The sequence below is a fragment of the Rutidosis leptorrhynchoides genome, chromosome 4, assembly GCF_046630445.1.
Source record: "Rutidosis leptorrhynchoides isolate AG116_Rl617_1_P2 chromosome 4, CSIRO_AGI_Rlap_v1, whole genome shotgun sequence".
Lineage (NCBI taxonomy): Eukaryota > Viridiplantae > Streptophyta > Magnoliopsida > Asterales > Asteraceae > Rutidosis > Rutidosis leptorrhynchoides.
In genome coordinates this window covers 491,582,349-491,588,873 of record NC_092336.1, presented here as the reverse complement: position 1 = coordinate 491,588,873, position 6,525 = coordinate 491,582,349, and the positions used below count along the sequence as shown (strand labels likewise).

Genomic DNA, 6,525 nt, shown 5'->3' with positions numbered 1-6,525 from the left:
TTATAGTTAGTATTATTATTAGTACTAGTAGTACTATTATCATCGAGACGATTTTTCATATACATTATTTTATCATCATTATTATTAAAAGTAATATTTTTATCATGATTATTAAGATTATATTTTTACTTAAAATTTATATTTTTATTATTATTATTACTTTGAGTATTATCATTATCACTATCATATTTGACTACAAATAATGTGACAAATGTTATTATAAAAAAATTAATATTTTCAGCATCATTATTAAATTTAATTATTTACTATTTTGGTATTATCATTAATTTAACAAATATATAATATTTGTATATAAGTATATTTAATAAGCCTAACTTAACTATATTAATATTTATATGTATGAAATAAATAATAAAACCTATAAAACATTAAATATAGCAATTACATCATTTATTATAATATATAAATTGGTTCGATTGCGGTTATATGTATTAATATATATACAAATAATATAGGTTCATGAATCCGAGGCCAACCCTGCATTGTTCAGTTTCGTCATATGTATTTTTACTATAAAATACATTATGGTGAGTTTCATTTGTCTTTTTACCCTTTATATTTTTGGGCTGAGAATACATGCGCAATTTTTATAAATGTTTTACGAAATAGACACAAGTAATCGAAACTACATTATATGGTTGAATGATCGAAACCGAATATGACCCTTTTTGCTTGGTAGCCTAAGAATTAGGGAACATCACTAATTTTGAGAATTAGTGCACGCCTAATTGACGCGAATCCTAAAGATAGATCTATTGGGCCTAACGAACCCCATCCAAAGTACCGGATGCTTTAGTACTTCGATGTTGTTTTATATCATGTCTGAGGGATTTCCCGGAATGATAGGGGATATTCTTATATGCATCTTGTTAATGTCGGTTACTAGGTGTTCAATCCATATGAATGATATTTTTTTTGTCTCTATGCATGGGACGTATATTTATGAGAATTGGAAATGAAATCTTGTGGTCTATTAAAATATTGAAATGATTGTTATGATAAACTAATGAACTCACCAACCTTTTGGTTGACACTTTAAAGCATGTTTATTCTCAGGTATGAAAGAAATCTTCCGCTGTGCATTTGCTCATTATAGATATATTACTTGAAGTCATTCATGACATATTTCAAAAGACGTTGCATTCGAATCGTCGAGTTCATCAAGATTATTATTAAGTCAATTATAGATGGATATATTACGAAAGAGTATGCATGCCGTCAACTTTTGATGTAAATGAAAGTTTGTCTTTTAAAAACGAATGCAATGTTTGTAAAATGTATCATATAGAGGTCAAGTACCTCGCGATGTAACCAAATGTAATGTATTCGTCCGGATGGATTAGGACGGGTCGCTTCAATTATGCCCTCTTAAATTAATTCTACAGAGTATGTATTAATTTAGTAAAAAGTTAAATTATATTTTTGAAATCTATTTTTTTTCCTAGTATCAAGTCACACTATTCCGACTAGAAAAGAACTTAGTTTTGATATTAGAATTAATTTTTGAATATATCGATCTCAAACTTGACATATAATATGAATTATCATTATCATTATCATTATTATTATTATCAAATGTAGTTTGTCTTTTCAGAGTGTTACACTATACTGTACGAGGTATCTGTTAAAATATTAATATGAGAATGAGCAATATAAACTAACGTTTTAAACACTCCATGTAGTAAGTTTATAAATCTTAATAGGAGCATCTTATTGTCATCTCGCATCGAACAACAAAATTTTCAGGACTGACACTGCTTTTCACCAATCACTAATTGTTTTATTTAGTTGGAAGGTTTGAATGGAGTATTATAGTGATTTTCTTTAATTTTTGGAGTGAAAAAGTCTTTACCAAGCCATAGGCAATAAATGTATGACAAAGATCAATTTAATTGGAAAAGGGGGTAGTTGTGTCAAATTGGAGAATGTGGAGGGGAGATAAGTAACAATTGAGAAAAGGAGGGTCTTGTCAAATCCTGGACACAATCATTTAGACGAGGGGACAAGCAAATGAAGCATTGGAGATTATCGTTCTATAACACGCAACTGTAAATAATTTAATATTAGATATTTCATTATTTTGTTTGTCGCTGGACTACTTTTATTCATAATGTATGTCTTCATAATTACTTTGTATCATATGAGCGTTAATTCAGAACTTCCTTACCATCAGTAATCCATCACAACGATAACAATGAATCAGATACGAATTGAGTAATAACGTATCCATATTCATATTTATATATATATCAATTTAATTTCAATTCATCATTCTATATCAATATTCACTGAATTAAGCGGTTTAATTAATACCCATTGAATATTAAAAAATATTATAATATTTCTTAATATTAATATACGATAAAAAAAACTTTGTATAGCAAAAATAAATGTAAATGTCATAATTAAAATGTATCCACAAGAATATGTAATCTTTATCGAAGATTAATCACAATTTATTGAATTTGATATTAAACATACATTATGAAAAAATTAAATATGTAATTTGTATGTTTATTTTGTTAAATATATGTGTTTATTGTAATATATCATACTTAAATAAATGCATTTTAAAGGTAAATATGTAAGCATATATCTATATTTATGTATTTATACATGTATTTCGGGTTTTGATGGATATATATTCATGGATAAAACTTTTCATCCATGTTCATATCCATTTAGGTTCATCCATATTCGTACTCATATCCATTTAGGTTCATCCATATCCATCACGAAGCGATTGGATCAGGTGACTATTGACATCTCTAAATTCCATCTTAGTCACTAACATTCATGACATATCCCTTTAGTATAAAATGGACCCACCTAAATTAACCAATTGATAAAATATACCATTCATAATGCACAATGTACAACAAATGAAAGTTATATGCTCCGTGATCAAATATGCTATGCAACTGTCCTCCCAAGGAAGCTTTGACATATCTCGTTAGTAATGGCGTGGTTGCAATGGAGCTTCATAGAAGCTCCTTTGGTACCTTTACTAGCAGTCTTAAAGTAATTTATGTTTATTTATTACTCCGTATATGGATTTTCTATTGACAATCTTTGGAGTTTTCATCAAGAATTTTGGATAAGTAAAAACACTTGTACATTATACTAGTGATAAGATTTCTTAATATTTTGTTACCGTATGATAGAGGAAGGATTGTCTACATCTTACCTCTATCATACTTTACTTTTATGAGATTGAGTTTTGTTGTTGTTATTGTTGTGTAATTTTGTTGTATAGAAATATTGTTATATGTAGTCAATATCTACTTTATGTAATTATCCTTATTCTATATTAATTGTTAATTATAATTCTTAGAGTTAGCATTAAAAAAATTCTTATTATATTTATAATTTATACTCCATAATTTATAACTTATATATATAAATATAGGATAACTTAAAGTAAACACATTACACCGTATTTTAATCGTAAGTACAGAGTAACTGATATTAGTTTCGTATTTATGTCACCTTAGGATCGCCTACACACTTCAATCACACGAGTATGTACTCACAGAACGAGATATGTCTAATTTATAGGAGAATGCGATTTGCGTTTGATCTTAACAAAAAATGACTCCTGAAGCTAGGCCCACGCCAGGTCATTTCCTTTTGATGATATAGTAATATATACTCCGTATTAGATTAATATGTATATGTCTATGTATGATGATTGGTTTGACATAACTTACCAAATTAAATACTAAATTATTGGCGAAAAGTAAATACTATATTATTGGCGAAATGGAAATACATGTCTTAACATCTTGACAAAAATATATTGTTTCTTGGTATTAGATTTACACAGGAACACTAAACAAAAGTAAGGGGAGTGATTCGTACACCACCTATTTTTAGCCGTACACCACCAAATGTGCTTCACAGGGTTGTACAGTACAACACTGTAAAGCATGTTTGGTGGTGTATGGCTAAAAATAGGTGGTGTACGGATCATCACCCCAAAAGTAATTCAATGTTACAAACAAGCATATACAAAAATTTGTTTACAAAATCATTTGTATTCATCACGTTGATCTTCTTTAGGGGGATTTGTCAAAAACAAAGCATATACGCACAACACTAAATGTGCTTGTTTATAACATTAAACAAGATTAGTACAATACAATATTATAAACAAACATATAGGTCTTAACAATCAAATTGATCATTACACTATCATTTTAAGTCATACATCACTAAATGTATATTAAAGTGTTATACCATACAATGTTGTGTAATTTCTCTATTCTTTATCTTTCATTATCTTTATGGTGCCACGCCATTTTTATTTTTTATTTTTGGCAAAAAACCGATAACATTAAAAACGGATCCGAAGATCAACTGTACAACCGGTACAATGAGATCCAAAAAGAGCTGCACCTAACTAAACAACCTACACTAACGAGCTCACCACTGGGTAAAAACTCTCGCTAATACAAGTAAAAAAGCAGGCAAAGGCTAAAACAACATGACTCAATATATCGGCTATACTAGGACATTACCAACACACTAACGAGGGTGACCAAGAGAACATCAGTCACCTCGCAACAAACAAAATGCACCAACAAAAAAGGAACCGTCTTCCTCCATCACAGGGCCACCGAAAACGAAATCGGAAAAAACCCGACAACCACCCCCAAGGCTGCCATGACCACACCCGAGGCAAGAAAACGTCACCAGGGGTTCGCTCCAAAAACACAACCAAGAAGGATCCAACCGCACCCACAACCAAAAAAGGCAGACCGAAAAAGAACCTCGGCACATAACCGTCTCGCACCAAAAGGCCAAAGTCAGGAACCAAAAAACCAACATCGCAGCACCCTCGAAAACCAGAATGTCATAAAACATCTCCAAGAAAACAAAACGGCGCCGGAAAACCCAACATCGGCAAAGCCAAAGCCGGCGAGTCCACAACCACACCCGAAACCACAACCACCACAGAACCACGAAAGGAGAAGACCAAAAGCCATCGGCAAACGAGAGAACGTCGCCCAACCGGTGGTCGAAGGTAAAAATCGTCGAGATTCCGGCGAAGCAAAAGTAGCCGGAGACATCGCAGGGGAAAAGAGGCCGACGAGCAAAAGATGACGAAACTTCGAGACAACCCATCAATCCACGAAGACCACTACGAGAACGGCAGCGAGCCAACGAAACAACCAACGGAAAGTCCTTCCGTTCGCCGGAGAAGGAAAAGAATAAAAAAGGCCGGACCACCGGCGAGATGCCGGTGGCCGGAAAACGGACAGTATTTAGTGGGCTACAAATCTGATTGTTGGAATAAGTTGTTGTTTCAAAAAGTGTATTTCGGCAGGGACACCTTAGCCCTGTGTTGCCTTTGGCAACCCACCAAGCCCACCCCGTAAGGACCGGATGCCTTGTAAGAAGCCTCCCCACTGGTACCAACATGTGTGGCAGGCACGAGCCTAACTGCCTTTCGAGCAGTATCCTCCGAGGGCCATACAAGTACCAGACGTACGTAAGGGGACATACGTAAGAGGAATGAACCCCACGAGTCAACCCACGAGTCAATGATAAATATATGTCACCACTGGGACTCGAACTTGCGCCTTATTGTTTCAGCTTCCCCACATGGGGCCCAGGGATCAAAGGCTACGGGTACCGTTGAACCACTGGTTCGTTGGTTTGTTGGAATAAGTTTGGTTATGAAATTAAATGTGAAAATAAAAGATGGCAGGTGACGGAGAAAAAAGAAGTAGGTTTAAAAAGAAGTAAGATCAAAGATGGATTGTGGAACTTGGTTGTTGGGAGTGAAATAAAAGAGAGAGAAAAAAGACGTCGGAAAAGTTGGGTGAGGGAGGTACGGTGGTGGTGGAATAGGTGGTGGACGGTGGTAGATTAGAAGCAATTTAAAATAAAGTTGGGGTGGGGGGAACCCGAGGTTGAGAGCTCTCAGCTTTTTTTGGTGCCACGCCATTTTATACACAAGTTTTTGTAATGCTTTTATGATTAAAGTTTTTTTTATTACTCCGTAAACGTTAACCGTTATATCATGTCACTTGACTAACCAACGACGCATCTACACTTTAGACTCGTTGCTTTACACATGCATGGGTAAATGATGCATATAGCCATATAGGCTATAACAATTATTTTTGCTTTAAGCTATCAATATTTCACATTTAAGCAATCAAATAAATGTACTGTGAGATGCTAAAACAAAAGCGTTTGTAGTCCAACGGTTAGGATAATTGCCTTCCAAGCAATAGACCCGGGTTCGACTCCCGGCAAACGCATTTTTTATTTTAAATTTTTGACTTACCCAAGAAAACAAAATTAGCGTTGACATCAAATATAACTGCTACAAATTCCAAATTAGTGTAAATGAGTTACCATACCATTATATTATATTATGGGAATTGATATTTTCAAATTTTTTTTGATAGATGCACACAAATTTACTAAGTTACCCTTAATGATGTGTTATACAATTTTTTTCATTTTCAAATTATTGGAGGGTATAACTGG

The 6,525-nt window shown here is 33.3% G+C and overlaps 1 non-coding gene across 1 annotated transcript; it reads left to right on the top strand.

The window, feature by feature from the left end:
* Positions 1 to 6,221: 6,221 nt before the first annotated feature.
* TRNAG-UCC (transfer RNA glycine (anticodon UCC)) lies at positions 6,222 to 6,293 on the top strand. Its single transcript has one exon. It is a non-coding gene; the product is annotated as a tRNA-Gly (tRNA).
* The last annotated feature ends 232 nt before the right edge of the window (positions 6,294 to 6,525 follow it).